The 15,849-nt window shown below is 36.2% G+C and overlaps 1 protein-coding gene across 2 annotated transcripts in view; it reads left to right on the plus strand.

The window, feature by feature from the left end:
• LOC107095872 (cadherin-4-like) overlaps positions 1–15,849 on the plus strand; it is a 332,712-nt gene that overhangs the window by 133,737 nt on the left and 183,126 nt on the right. The window lies entirely within an intron of this gene.

Consider the following 15,849-nt stretch of genomic DNA (forward strand, 5'->3'; position numbering starts at 1 on the left):
TAAATTTTTTTGGTCACAGCAGAGAGCATGGCACTAACAGAACTGGCAGCGTTGCAAGGCAAGAGCTCAAACATGTACAGCTGTAAGCCTTCTACACCAAACGAAGCTTCTGCTGCCCTGGCGTCCTCTTCCACAACATCTTCGTCCCCGCTTTCCTCCTCTAAATAAAAAATGTATGAGACTTATTCACGACCTCTTACACAAAACTCTCCTCCTCTTGCATGTTTCCGCTGTCCATAGCGTTACCTAACAGTGTCGTTTCTAAGTCATCAATTTAGTGCTACTTGGTCCCAATGTAATTTCCCATTAGGAACCTAAGTTGCTAACTGGTTAGCAAAATGCTTCCGACTAACCAGCCACAATCAAAAAGCTTGCAAACCTTTTACCACAACAATCCCGCCCTCTTGATAAACAACCAATCACATTCACTTTATTCACTCGTGTAAAGTCGTGCTTGGAACAGACTTTCCCTACAACTTTAAGAATTTTACTTGTTGCTTCTTCTTCAAGGCTCCTAACGCTTTCATTGTGTCCTCTAATTCCTGAACCTTTTACTTTTCGTTTTTTTTTTACCTGTCATCACTGCCTTTCCAGCCTCTTAGCGCAAATGTGCTGATGTACTAGGGAGATCATTACATTCTAAATATGAAGTCCACGCTTCTTTAAAATATTGAATAAAACCACACCTTCAAGCAATGATTTATTAAACCTGCAGCCTTTACTTTCAAGGTTTAAAGAAAGAGAAGCATAGTTATTGACAGCTATAGGGTAAATCTCAGTTCCTGAGATGTTAGTCAACAGAGAACTGCTGACTAGAAAGGAGAGGAGTGATGTACATTTGAGAAAAAAGTATATCCCCTGCTGTTAGGGTGAAGACAGCGCCATTCATCACACAGTTCAAAATCCCCCAAGTACTGCTTATTTATAATTATTGACTGCCAACGGTGTTGAGTTCCCATTGTCTATTTCCTCAGTAAGGCCAAAGTTGAAATTATCTGCAAAAACAGGTTAATAGGTAATGCACTTCTTAAAAAATGCAAAAAAAAAAAGGAGTTTTGAAGAAGACAGGTCTACTGAAAACAGCAGATCTATTGGTATACTGTATTATACATCTTGGAAGATCTTACCTTAATTTAAATTTCTCCAAAAAATGCTACATTGACACATTTATTATGCTCCATGACAGAATGTTTAAGTTCAAAAGGTGAAACAGTGCTATTGTGCTGTTAGTATTTAGCTTTTTTTTCATTCTAGTAAAAATCTCCCTCTCACATTCTTAATAAATGAAAGACATATTTCCACATCTAGATCAATTGGGGGAAAAAATCCCTTCAGGTGGCATATCTCTGTACTTCCTCCAACTTTTTTCAAAACCACTTTACTGAGGCTCAAGGTAGCTTCAGCCAGGAACCTCTCCAACACTCTTAACTGTTTTGATTTTTTACATTCCAGTATAAAAGTCTTTCATCAGGGTTAGGTTATCAGGATCATTGATATCAAGCCTTTTACTTTTTCCTTTTTGGTTTAAGTAATAATAAAGCTCTTGGAGCTTTTCTTATTTTGCTTATATCTTCATTTTGTTCTTATATTAGTGTAAGCCTTCTAGTATACTCATGCAATTAGATCATACTTCATTTCATTTTACCCGGACTGAGACTAATGAAGCCACATTTCCTGGGGTTAATTATACCAACATTATGGGTTATTATAGAGAACAGTAAATGGCATTACCCTCTTTAGTGTCTCAATGTTTCAACATCACCTCCCACTGTGGGAGACCTCACCCATCTTCAGTCCCCCCTCCATCTCTTTATTTATCATCCTTCTTGCCACCTTTTGGTTCATCCCCCCCTTTCTTTGCAGTATGGCTGGATACCACAATACTGTAGCATTACGAGATAAAAGGTTTGCCCAGGCAAATCCCTTCACAAATTAAAGGTTATAGATGCTTATTAGAGCGTATTTTCTCTGCCTGAGACCAACAGTTAAATTACTGTCTAGTGAATGAAAAAGTGAAAAGCTTTTTAGCACCTTTCTTTGCCTTTTTCTCTTCTTCCTTGGATGGAAGTATAAGTAAACTTTAGGCACTATTATTTCCAAGGATCTGGGTTGGGGGTAAAATGTCCTGTGATGCTAATAAACGAACAAGGTCTACACCTTAAACAAGATTTTCTCATAATTACAACCTGGTTTTCCATTTTTAAAAAAAATCTTTGCAGTTTTTGGCAAATTTCACTCTAAAAACCTAACTTTTAAAAGGCTTACAAAATAACTGAGTTTTCTTGGATCTGAAGCACACCTTGGAGAATTCTTCACACTGGCTTTCACCTCTTTCATTTTGTCCTTTTATTATTCAAATCAGGATCTTGTCTGCAATGGCTTTCATGTCAGTCACATATCTCTGTTTTTTTTTCATACAGACAGAAATTAATTTACAACTTTTAGGATGTGTTAAATTTGAGTGAGTGCGTGGAGTGCTGGTGTGGTGTGGTGTGAGGGAGTGGATGTGTGTAGCGGTGGATATGTGTGTGAATGTAATATTATGCATAAGATTACAATTTGAGCTACACTACAAACATCTATATCCGCATATGTGCTGACAGACCCTGACAAGTTCTGTCATGTTGGGGTTTTGCAAGACCCTTTTGCAGACAACAGCTTTTTACAACTAAGCAAGGTTCAATTGGATTATTGGCACAAGCAGGTGAGTAAATGCTCAGAAGAGGAATCTACTAAGGCACTGAGGAGGAGGGTTTAGTGTTTGCTTGGGAAGAAGGGTTTGGTAACTGATGATGATGGTGAAGAGCAATCTGATTATTACTGTTAGTGGAGGTGATAATGATCCAGGAAGGAGGTGAGGAGGTGCAACAAAAGAGACTGAGATTGGCAGATGTGGTGTAGGTTTGTAATGAGTTTGTTTTCCAGAGGGGGCGAAAATAGCAGTGGATGGACAAACAGGTGAGTGACCTTGGTGGTGCAAGGGGGAGTTGCAGTAGCATCTCCAGAGGAGCAGGAGGTGAGAAGATTATAGGAGTAATTTCAAGAACCATTTATCTGAGGAACTTATTTTTGAAGGACTAGAAAGTAGTTGACAGAGGTCCAGGATGAAGTCAGGGATTGGAGATGAGGATATCTCATCTCCAAGAGATTGACAAAAAAAAGATAAGTGAAAGAACATAGGAAGATTTTAAGTAAAGGTAGAAGAAGGCCTGATTAGGAACAATCTGGCATCTTCCCCAGGGAAACCTGCTCCTCTTTATCTCCATTTAACTTGCTACAGATGTTCAAAGTCACCTGTTTGTCACACCCTGTAATGCAAGAGGCAAAGCACACTCACAGACATACACCTTGAACACTGCCGTGCTGCTGTGACACATTCCTCTTTTTCCTCGAGTTCCTTCTAACAGCACCTCCCTTCATGTTACCAAATGGATTTAATCGCCACTAACTTGACACATTAATGTCATAGAAACTCCAACTCCATTCTGCTTGACTGCACTGGATTTTTTTTTAGTTTAGTGGGAAATTTGGCATGTGGAGCACATCCTGTCTCTCTGAGCCTTTTCCATTAGTGGCATAACATCTCTGTGTAATTATTGCTCATCTGCATTTGAAAGTAGATGCCATTAAAAGCTGAAGAATTAAGCGATGAAATTTCTAAAGTTAAGCACATTCAATTTGTTTAGTTAACTTGCACATGTGGTGCCTATGTGGCTCTAAGTGTGCTATTTAGGAAGTCACATAGACACTCATTTGCATACACTCATCTAAAGCATGATGTCATATTAATCCAGGTCTTGATGTTATTTAGACTGTTCTTTTTCAGATTTGAATTATTCTACCATAAACTACTTATATATACAAAGACAATCCTTTCACATCAATTTGTCTTAGATTTTCCCGCCCTTAAATAGACTCAAAATTATACATTTGGATTGTCTGAATGTATATACTATTTATATAAATGGATTGATTAGCTGCACTGTATTTGTTATGGACATTACATGCTTTAGGTATGATTTGGGTTGGATTTGGTTGCATTTTAGCTGATTTTGTAGAATACTTTAATTAAAGTGATCTAGCTTTTATGCTAATTCTTACATTTCATGCCAAATCAACAGCTTCAATTGCAAAACCTCAACAGAACAATGACTCTAAATACTTCAGAAAACTGGTTTCAGAATCATGCTGACATGTTGCTAACTTCTGGAACTTCCCTCATCTCAAGACTTTAAAAGTGTTTGGCAATGGTTGAAAGATTATTATTGTTATTTGTTTGTGGTTTTCTTGAGATCTGCTTGGAATTAGAGATATTCAGATTCCATTTATTTCTCTCCGAAAAAAATTCCGATCCTTGTGCTGTGAGAATCGGCCGATACAGAGTACCGATACCAGTATATTACGAAAAAAATATATGATTATACTATGCTTACATGACTGTGACATGATTATATATGTGATTATGTGTAAAGGCCTGGCTTTGGTCACACCCTTTAATGGAAACAAGAATTAATTCAGCAAATTTAAGCCATTTAGTTTTTAAAACAAAGAGTACTGTATAAAAAAGCAGTACTAGTATTAGCAAGCTCTGTCTCGGATGGGTGTCAGGTGATCACCTCTTCACTCTTCTAAAACAGCAGAAGGCAGCTCACCACAACTGTTTTAAGAGCAGTAAGGAAGAATTGTGTTAGAACCAATGCAACTAACCAGTAAATAAATTCCTATTTTGAATTATATGATGTTGATGCCTGTTCTCCATTATTCCTGATACAGATGCCAGCATTTTCCAAAGTATTAGATATATTTAATACTGTAACGTTATGGGATTGACTAATTGGAATGTTTATACAAATCCCAGTGGGGGTGTGTGTACTATACATACAGTATAATAAACTATACTTTGGAGCTTATGTATAAACTAGACCTGTGGGGTGTAGAAAAAATGTAGAATAAATTCAAATTTGGTTCGCCTTTTATTTTTTTTTTTTACAAATTATTACATTTTTTGACAAATTACACTAATAAAAAAACTAAAAAAAAAGTGTTAAAATAAAAAAAAAAACATTTAAATTGATGAGGCATTTATGTTCATTCTGCTTACCTTAACTTCTTAACGGAACTGAGCCCCAGACCTCCTATTTGTGCAATGAGAGGCATCAGCACTTTTTTTTTTATAAAGGAAGGAGACGTATGAAACACCAAGGCACCCTCTGTGGAATTTTTTCATTTATTTGGGTTGCAGGTGGCATTTTCTGAAACCTGTGACAAACTCTTAATTTCCTTTCCTTGCTCAGTGTGTTACTGTCAAAATTACTTCGCTGTTGCATTTTTTTCCCCCTTTATATTCCACAGAAAGGGTTTTTTCCAAGTCTGAGCCAAATAGTGTAGAGTGGGCTGATGATTTAAATAAGTTCATCCTGGTTTCACTGTGCTTCATTTTTTTATCTATAAATAATGACAATTCAATAAAAAATTTTTGATTAAGTTTTACCACGTTTCCCTCTAAAACTTGTTTTATATGATGTTGTTTTCATCTTGATGCTTAGGCTGAGTATTGCTCTTAGATCTTTTTGCTGTTGGACCAGATAAATAGGGGTGGATATAAGTCAAATTTCCTTACTCTTGGACGGCCATTTAGTTCATAAAACTAATTTGTTTAACTACTTAAATTCAGCTGATATCCCATAAGATATCATAGACACCTACACCAAATTTGTGCCACTGCTTATTTCATGTCAAATTCTGAAAAAAAAAGAAAAAGGAAAAAGAATTTTAATATGTATCAGCCTGAAGATGGAGTTTTATGTTTGACACAGATTTTAGCTTTGTAACATCTTATATTAATTTGATCATTCTAATTAGCTTAGTTTAATTGATTTTAGGCAGTTAATTTGTCACTTAAAGACTAGAGATTAACCCAGGGCAAAAATATATGTGTAATAGCAGGCATTACTGTAGACTAGACCAAAGCCATTAAGAAGCAAATTAAGGTCTGAGACTTTGGTTAAGGTCATAGGAGCTTACATTTCCACTTAATGATGCATATATTTTAACCCTAAAACATTTATTCCCCCCCCCAAATAAACCAGTGTTTTCTCTTTTTTTTAAACCATCATACTTGGGCTTTAAATGCTTTCAGGCGAAGCTTAGTAAAAGAAGATAAGATAATGGTACCCATATATATTCAACTTAAATGTAAATGATGACTCACAGAACTTTCTCTTTCTTTGTTAGAAAGAGTTAGAAATGCCCCAGAATGGATCTTTTTTTTTTGTTGTTGCCATTTTGATATTTATAAGTAAATAAGATTCATAAGCCATTGTGACCCTCATTGACAAGATTAGATGAAATATAAGAGTCTTTACATCAGACATACACTATACTTCCAAAACTATTTGCTCAACCATCCAGATTATTGGACTCAGGTGTCCCAATCACTGCCATGACCACAGGTGTATAAAATCAAGTCCCTATGCATGCAGACAGATGCAACAAACATTTGTGAAAGAATTGGTTGCTGTCAAGAGCTCAGTGAATCCCGGCATAGAAGTGATAGCAAGCCACCTTTGCAACAAAATCATGAAATGTCCTCGATCCTAAATATTCCACAGTCAACTGTCAATTGTATCATAAGAAGCTGGAAGTGTTTGGGAACAACTGAAGCTCAGTCATAAAGTGATAGGCCTCGTAAACTGGCAGGGTCAGGGGATACTGAAGCACATAGTGCAAAGAGAACACAGACGTCATATTTAACCCCTATAAATTGGGAATGGGATGTCAGTTAGGTTCAAATTTGAGTCAAGGCAGGTGAGCAAATACTTTCATTAATATAGTATAGCTTCAATAGTATAGCTACAGAATAATTATTTCCACTTTTTGAAGCTGAAATATCAAATGGTATTGATGAGATTTTTTAACATGCAAAGATTTCCACTCTTTGTAACTTAAATTTCAGCAAATTCACTAACAGAGATGGCACCTTAAAAAGCAAACTACTTACCAACTGGTGATGATGTAGGCCTTTTCACCCCAACTCTTGCAAATAAAAACATGGAGTGTGATATGTTCCACTGGGATCTTAACTGGAACTGTGTGCTTCGGTCAGAAGGTCAGATACAGTGGAGGTTCAGGGGTGCTGTGGGCCATTCCACTTTCTAAAGGACCTGAAATGTTGTTGTAGTTTTCAGGTTTGACACACTGGACTTATTTGGAATTCAATCCAACATAAAATAGGATTGTATGAAGTTGTAGGTACATTAGCCATGGTAGGACCTCAGGATTATAGAGAAGCAAAAAATTGAAACATCAATCTTATTTTAGCAGCAGACACCGAGCAAAGTTCACAATTTGTGCTGTTTGAACTGGTGGAATTTCTGCAACATTTTCCTGTGCACGATTTGTATAGCTAGTTTCATTGGAACTTTTAGCCATGGATGGAAGAGATGTGTTTTAGTCTATAAATTTATTTGCCCTTTTGCCAAATAATGATTTACTTATACCAAGTTCCACTTAGGAAAGATACAGCTCTTTTTAGCATGGTCTCTTGACAGCAGATCCAAAAACCTATAACCGCAAGTACTGACCTAGCCCTAGATTAGCTGAACAGCTTTGGTTAAAAGATTTTTTTCTCCCTTCCTGTCATTCTACAAGAGATATTTGTTCCCTACAAATTTAAGATGATTGAATTTTCATTACTTGTTTCCCTTAGTTACCATTTTATTTAACTGACGCATTCTGGATTGATTGAAGAGCTCCACTCTCTTACTAATTCTTGCTTTGAGGTGAAAGAGTTAAAGAAAACACATTGCAAGATTGACCTTTAAAAACCAGGGAAAGTACAAACTGTTTTCCTTCACCCTACTTCTGCACCTCCATCATTCTCTCGCTGAGCGCTTCTGTAGATTAGGTCTCGAATGTGCTGGTGCAGGAATGAGGCCAGCTAGAATCAAACATTAATCAGCTGCTGTTTTATAAGACAGAGGAAGCGCCTATAGTCTCTGGGTCTCCCTCCTTTATGCCCTGAGACTGCCCTACCACCAAATGTTAATGTGACTGCCATTATTCATTTATGAGCTGCTCACTGTGTGCTACCCAAAGCCTGATGGCCTGGCAATGTGGGTGCACTGCAGGTGGACAAATGTGCCAAGGCAGCAAGGGCAAGGCCAGGTTTTCTTTCTTAAGGAAAACAAAACTAGTTTCTGAGGAAGAACTTTTTGGGTGGATAATTACATAGAGTGGCCTGAGATATGATTAAAGGGTTAGGTTGTTGGGAAAAAAAGTGCTATGTTTGTAGCAGATACTATATGAAATGAGAGCACACAACAGGGATGGGTAAAATAAAAGAAATTCGTCAGCAAACTCTCCCTGTTTTCATATCAACACTGCATGCTGCAGTGAATATAGACAGGCAGTTCTGAACAGAGTTCTTCTTGGTATCCAGGACACCCTGCGCAGCAGGAGCTATCCTTATTCTTAGTGTGGCGGCATCAGTAAAGCGAGCACAAAGTAACACATGCACACATTGTTTCCTGACAATGTGTAGAGTTGCTCTAGCTCCTTAGGTTCTAAGGCAAAAAGTAATTCTGATGACATAGATACACATATAGCTTCTCAGATCATCAGGGCAAAGCAAAGTTTAGGTGTAAAAAGATAGGCAGCAAAAAATATCAGAGAAAGTGAAAGGCACATCAAAAGCATGCAAATTAATTCATCATGCTTAACAGCTCAGAAAGTGACAAATAATATTCTAGACTTGGTACAAGTGTGACATATCTTGTTCAAGTTGGAACAGTTGATGTGTCACTTTATTATTATGCCGTTTTTTTTTTTCATATTGCAAAACTGCAGTTTTGCATTGTTGATGATGCCACTGATGTCAGATAATCCTCAAGCTACCATTGCTCATCAATACTTTACCAATAGTAGCTTGAGATAGTTGATGATGATTGAAATGAAAGTAGACCAACTTCTAGTTTAAAGACAAGTTAAAAAATATTTCCACTGCATTCCATGCAAAATGACACATTTATTTGAGTGTTTGCCAGCAGTGTGGCATATAGAGTAATGCTGTCCCTCCCCAATATATGTTTCGCACTGCTAGTCAACTGATTTTATGAGCATAAGCAAAAATCGATGCTAGCTCACTCCTGTCATTTAGAAATAAGTTAAATAGAAGATGACTACGAAAATGCACTCCATTAAGGTTAATTATCAGATTAAAGGAAGATTTTTAAAATAATTTTCAAACAGGTATAAAAAATGAACCCCATATTACTGCATTAAACTGTTGTTTGTTATGTGATTTTTGAATTCAATATATCATACTATCATTACCTGCTAGAGTAGGAATAGTGATAATTAAAATAAAAGTTAATTCTGTTGGCTCACACCAGAGCAGTCTTTAGTTCCGGTGCTGTTTATGAATCAATTGGTGACCTTAAATCTATATTTTCAGAACTTGATTCATGAGTTTATTTACTAATTTATGGTATCAATCTAAACATAGAGACTTTTAGGTTTATTTTTCTTCTCATTTTGGACTTTTAATTATTCCTTATTAAAAACTAGGCGTCACTGGCAGGAAAACTGGAAAAGTGCAGAGAGCTTGCATTGTGAATAAGATGGGAAGAACAATCAGCTAGTTAATTAAATATGAAATTCTTCTTTTGTATAAGCTTTACTCTGCCTCTAAATAAAACTTGTATTTTTTTGTGTTTTATTTTTTTTCACCTATGGAAACTGCTAAAATGTTCATATTAGTAATTAGATATTTTTAGATTGTTCCAATTTATCATCTGAAAAGAACTATTTTCTAAAGGGTATCTAGACTCTTAAAAACTGACATATAATTTATTTAGCTACCGTATACCCTACTTCAGTTATTTATTACTTAATTCATTAACTTGTTGCCGTTTGAAGCAATTTCTTTTGGGTTCGAGAAAAGATCTTTTGTGTGTGAATTAGTTTTTTCCTAAGTTAAATTGGACATTTTCAGAGTGCTGCATGCACTGATATTATTTGAGGGGTCTTTTATTATATAATGTCTCTGTATTAGAAGAGAGGGAAATTGATTAAAGAGGGAGATGAGGAAAAGAGCCCAAGGGTGCTGAAAAGGACAAGAAGGAGAGTGTTGAACAATACAGACAAAACTGCATTCTTGAATGAATTAAACTTGCCCAACGACTCAGTTTTAGTAATATTTTACCACTCCTATTACTTTATTCAATTTCTTAATCCTAAGAAATCATAACACATTACGGCAAAACATTTGATTTCCTTTTTTTTTTCAATGAATATTTAAATATAAATTCTACCGTACATATCTCATCTTATTCATTTAAATCTGGTCATCTTAGTCCAGCTATTGTAGACACATATCATTGCTTTGGTTGTCTTGCAGTTTAAACAGACATTTGCTATCATATTGATAATAAATGCAAGTAACAAGTTAAATAAGACTAATAAACTAAAAATCCTGTAAACTTGAGACGTGTGTAAAGGTGTCTTTAAACTGATCTCAGTGTCCGCTGTGATTTCCGTGAGCCCCACAGGTAGTTCACGATCTGCATTTCAGATGCAGTGTTGGCGCCCTGGACTACATCATCAAATAGGAGGAGCTTCATCTGCATGAAGCTGACACCCCACTGACATGAAAAAAACTCAGCAAATAGACTGATTGGTTTGTGCTTACTTGGTTCAGGTTTGTGTTGTTAAAAGGATAATCTCTAAAAGGAAAAAATAAATTAATTAAAATTAAATATCTTCTTTTGTTTCAGATATTAAAATTGTTTTTTAGGTGACCCAGAGTTCAACCAGCCCCCCATTAAGCTCCAAATTGAACAAAAAGTATATACATATTTAGTGCTACTTCATTTGTGAAGATAAACTGCCATTTACTCTTTAAGACGGAATCAATTTTTATTTTGACAAATGATGCCACCATCTCAGCAGAAGTCTCTGCTGCAGTTCCAGAATATCAGTATATTGCATAACATTATACAGCATTGCTATGCTGACGTTGAATATAACAGTTGGCATGTTTACCTTATTTAGTGGCTGGAATGACTGTTTCACAATAGTTAGTACCTTGTAAGCCTCCTAGATCCCTCAATTTGGATCTGCATTTACCCCAACCCCATAACAGTTCCTGTCAAGGTCTCTCTGTCAGCATTTCACAATAAAAGCATAGGTGAAACTTAATTTAACAGATTGCTGCTAAATTGTTCTCTATGCACAACGTTTGAATCAGTTTGGAGAGGCAATCAATTTTTTGAAAAAGTGCATGTTAATTGACACATGAAAAAACACATTATTGTAAACATACCAGATTGAAGCCAAAGGATAATTTTCACCCAATGTTCCACAGGCAGGAGTTACAGAGGGTACACAGTTATAAAGCAAATGACTTTACAAACTCTTATTTTTTTGAAAAGGCATTACTTCTACCTCAGATTAACACCTTAACACCATTTACAATTCCAAAATCAGTCACAATACAACACAAGTAAAAATCTCACCTTAATAGCCTCATTTAAAATGTTTCACATAGGTGAAACAAGTTTATTTGCATAGCACAATTCAGTACAAGGGCAGTTCAAAGTACTTTACATGAATTAGACTGTAAAATAGAAGAACAATAAAAGTGAATTTGCTCTTTTTATGAAAGCAGATAAAGATAAAATAAAACAAAGGCAGGTAGTAAAACAAAGTAGTTAGACCACAACCTTACTGTAGGGCCATGTCACACCTTGCCAGTTTAGACAGCGTCTGACGTCCCCGAATCTTATAAAGTGCTGTCATTTGCTGAACTTTCTATGTATTTTTTTTCCATTTTGAGCGTATATATAGTGTATTCATAACGAGTCCAGAGCGTATGTCTAATTACAGCCTAATTTATGCATAACGCACCACAGCTTAATGCCCATGAAATGATGCACAAGCCAGTGTCCAGAGGGGGCAGCGAACACAGGGAGGATCCATCACACTCACCTTCTCGCTCACCCTGTGATGGGGATGAAGTCTGGAGAACCCTGTTTTTTGCAGTGTTTCAGCATGATCATAACTTATACAAAACTTACCCATACCTTATTCAACGTATGTCCGTGTTTTTGCCAGATTTTTCGTATGTCAGGCAGGTTTAAATCCTCAAGGTGTGACAGAGGTTTTAAACTAATGATACCACAGTTAACAGTGTCACTAAAAGGCAGCTCTAAACTATTGGGTTTTTAACTTTGACTTAAAATAACTCAGGCTTTCAGTAGTTTTCAGTCTGCTAGGAGTTTCTTCCAGATAGGTGGAGCATGTAGACATACAGCTACATTTACCACTTGGTGCTAATTTTTGAACTGTAACAATTACTTTAGCAAAACAGTGTTACTATATTCCTAATTGAAAACAATAAATGATTTATTCCTACTAAAAAACAAAATCCCATTTATAAAGTTAAACTGTATAGAGAAAAAGGGGGCCTCTGGTCTAGGTTTTTTTTTTTTTTTAACTACAAAGTATATTTGTCAGATTATCATATTTTGAATCTTCATGGTCTGATATATCACATACACATAATATAATGAAGGTGTCAGGTGAGTCTAAAGCAATGAAAAAAAATAAACATTTTAAAAACATTTTTTATAGAACCAGTCTGTTTAGCACTAGTCACTCTGGTGTAAAACCTCCCACAGATCCAGAAGTCCCAATAGATACCTTTGTGCTTGCTGTGACTCAGTGTGTTTGTGTTGCCAGTTGTCACTTAGCTGCTCTGTGTTGCTGTGAACCTCTGTGCAGAAGTTCCAGCAAGGTGTTGCTGTGTGAAGTGTCTGATGATCTAGGATGCCACACTGTCATGAGGTGCTGTTCCCCAAAGGTCCTTGCTCTTTGTTTCACATTTGTACCAGAAGCACTCCCATGTCAGTGGAATATAGTGGATACAGTTCTCTGTTGACCACATATCAGCCTTTTCCTCTAGCAGTTACAATGCACTAAACCTTCAAGAAACACAATCCTTCTTGAACATAACAGGTGTCTGAGTCATGTTTACATACTCTGAATATTTTAAATATAATTTAGCGGCTAAGCTGTAAGTTGGCAAAGAAAAACATAAGGAAAAAGTTGATTACAAACAACATTTCACGTTTATTTTAAGAAAACTTGCCCACAGAGAATGTATTCTCCTGCATCCCTCTCTTGCCTATGGAAGCTCCTGTGTTTGTGGCCTTGGGGGAGTTTCTCAGCATGCAGCAGGAGCAGGAAGTGTGTAGCCTGTGGCTAAAAGGTACCAGCTTCTGAGTGTTACACATCTCACATACACACGTATACTTCTCTCCTAAGGGAGTGCTAATCTCCCGAGAGATGAAAGTAGACTCCCACTGCTCTCTGATCCCTGCGTCCTGCTGCGGCGGTTCATTTGGTGCCTGCAGGCAATAGGTAGCTTCTGTGGATGCTCCCACACGCGGTGTCCTTGACCGGCCCCAGACGCAGCTCAGACCATGTTACATGCTGATCCGAAGAGTTCCCCATCAGAACTAAATGTTTGTTTGACGCCTTTTCAAAGAGGCTCTCTTTGTGCTGCATCTGTGTCAGCCCAGTGAAAGAGAGAGAAAGGAAGCAAAGGGTAAGGTGAGGATGAAGGCAGAGGGAGTGTGCATGCATGCTGAAGACCTCCTCAGACCTTTCTGAATCATGTTGTGTCCTCTTGGCAAGCCAGTCGTTAATGCTAGATTAACTATCTCCTCTTCATTATTGGGAAGAGAATCATGTGCTCACCCTTGGTGTTTGAAGAGCTTTAAAAGTTCACCCACAGTTTATTGACCCGGTTCATTATGTCTCATCATGTGTTGCCCTGAGCAGGGATTTCAGTGTCTGCTATAATAATAGTACAATAAGCAATTTCAGGACATTAGACAGCAAGAAAGAGAATAGTAAATAAAAGTTTTCATTCTGAACCAGGACAAGGAAAAAAAGCGAATATTTGCTGGTGCAGACCAAGGTTAGCTTGCATGAAAATAGTCTTAGTAACAACCCCCACTTCAGTATCCTTGACTATACACTGAGCTACTGCTGCTGACTGACTGCTGACTGTCTGCTGACTGTCTTTATGGTAGCTCCCCTCAATGTCATGAATTTTTAAGATACTTAACTCCAAGGACCCTTATTCAGCACAACAGCACCTAATAAGGGAATTGCCTACCTACAGTATGTGCTTCACATTTAATCACAAATACAGTCCAGATGGCTATCTTTCCCTCTGATTATATCCCTTTATTATTTGCTTGACTGCTGGCATACAAGGGAATCTTTTTGCTTAGGACGAAAATAAAAGAATCAGCATTAAGAGATTGTTCAAGGTGACCTTGCAAACATGCCTACAGTCTGATATCACAATTATGAGTTGAAAAAAATGTAAAACTATCTCAATTACTAGCCCTGTTGTGACTATAGATGGCTTGACACAAACTGTTGACTTGGACTTAATGATCAATATCAGGAGTTCCTAACAAAGCTCCATTTCTGATTTCTCTACAGTTTGCAATTTGCAGCCAAACCACATAGATTCATAGGGATGTTTACAGTACTCACTTAAATTGTGAAAATTGTTGAACGAAAGCAGACTTGGGAAATGTATGATCCTTAAAATATTCCTGATCAATCAAACTTTTAATTGCATAGAACGGAAATGTTAATTTAATAGCTCAAGAGTGATTGTGCAGTTAATAGATTAAACCCAGAGCACCTAGCAGTTGAACAACATCCTCACTCCTTTTAGGGTACTAATACATGAAAAATTGGGATGGACTTGACTCCAAAAAATAGTTTTGGGCAATTTTTGTGTGTGCCCAGTAAAAAAAAAAAAAAAGTACATTGCAAAGATTATATTTTAGTATTCTTAAAATTCAAGCACTTGAGTTTCAGTTTTTATAATTGCTAAAATAGTTTTACAGGTTAACAGGGTAAATGGGTTCAGACTATTTATTGACAGAAGGTGCCCAGATTTGCCTTATAGTAATCATTCATGATCTTAGTGAATGTTTCTAAAACAGTGGCACGAATACCACTCATGGTATTTAGGCTGACTCTAATGATACCTGGAGTAAATTTTGATATGAATTATTTGAATGGTAAACACATACTTTGCAACTGTAGTGTTATTGTGGATAGTAGAAATAAGCCATTTTTTTAACATGTTTACATCTCCATTCCAGGCAGTGAAATAAAAATACATTTGAATGTGTTCTGTTTAAAATTAGGAAACATCTAGAATTTACTAATTGATTTTTTTTTTTTGACCAGGCTACCATTGTTAGCCACACAAAGCATCTGAGAAGATTGATAACATTTATGTGCGCAAAAGTAAATATGAACCTCAATTGGATCACAGCCAAGATTCCCCTCTCTCTGTCTTTCTTGCTCTACTATTTTTTGTTTTATTTTTTTAAGTTTTAAAATAGTGAAAACATTTTTAAATGAACTAACTGAAGTGAAAGGAAAACAATTAACCAATGTTTTTTATGGTATTACAAGTTAAATTAACGTGTTTTGTTTGTTTTGTATTGCTTTTGTAAAAGGGAATAATCAACATGTAAAAATAGTATTCTGAAAAATTAAACAAGGTTTAACACATTCTTAGTCATTGATTAGCTCGTAAAAAGTTTTTCTTGTCAATTGTTTATTTTGGAATGCCAGGGTGTTGTGTTTTTCACAGCTTTATATCATTCCAAATTATACCCTCAAGATAAACAGTACGCTTTGATTTTAAAACTAAAATATTCCTGTTGAGTAAATATATATATATATATATATATATATATATATATATATATATATATATATATATATATATATATATATATATAT

Source organism: Cyprinodon variegatus, unplaced genomic scaffold (genome assembly GCF_000732505.1).
Source record: "Cyprinodon variegatus isolate N-32 unplaced genomic scaffold, C_variegatus-1.0 Scaffold580, whole genome shotgun sequence".
NCBI lineage: Eukaryota > Metazoa > Chordata > Actinopteri > Cyprinodontiformes > Cyprinodontidae > Cyprinodon > Cyprinodon variegatus.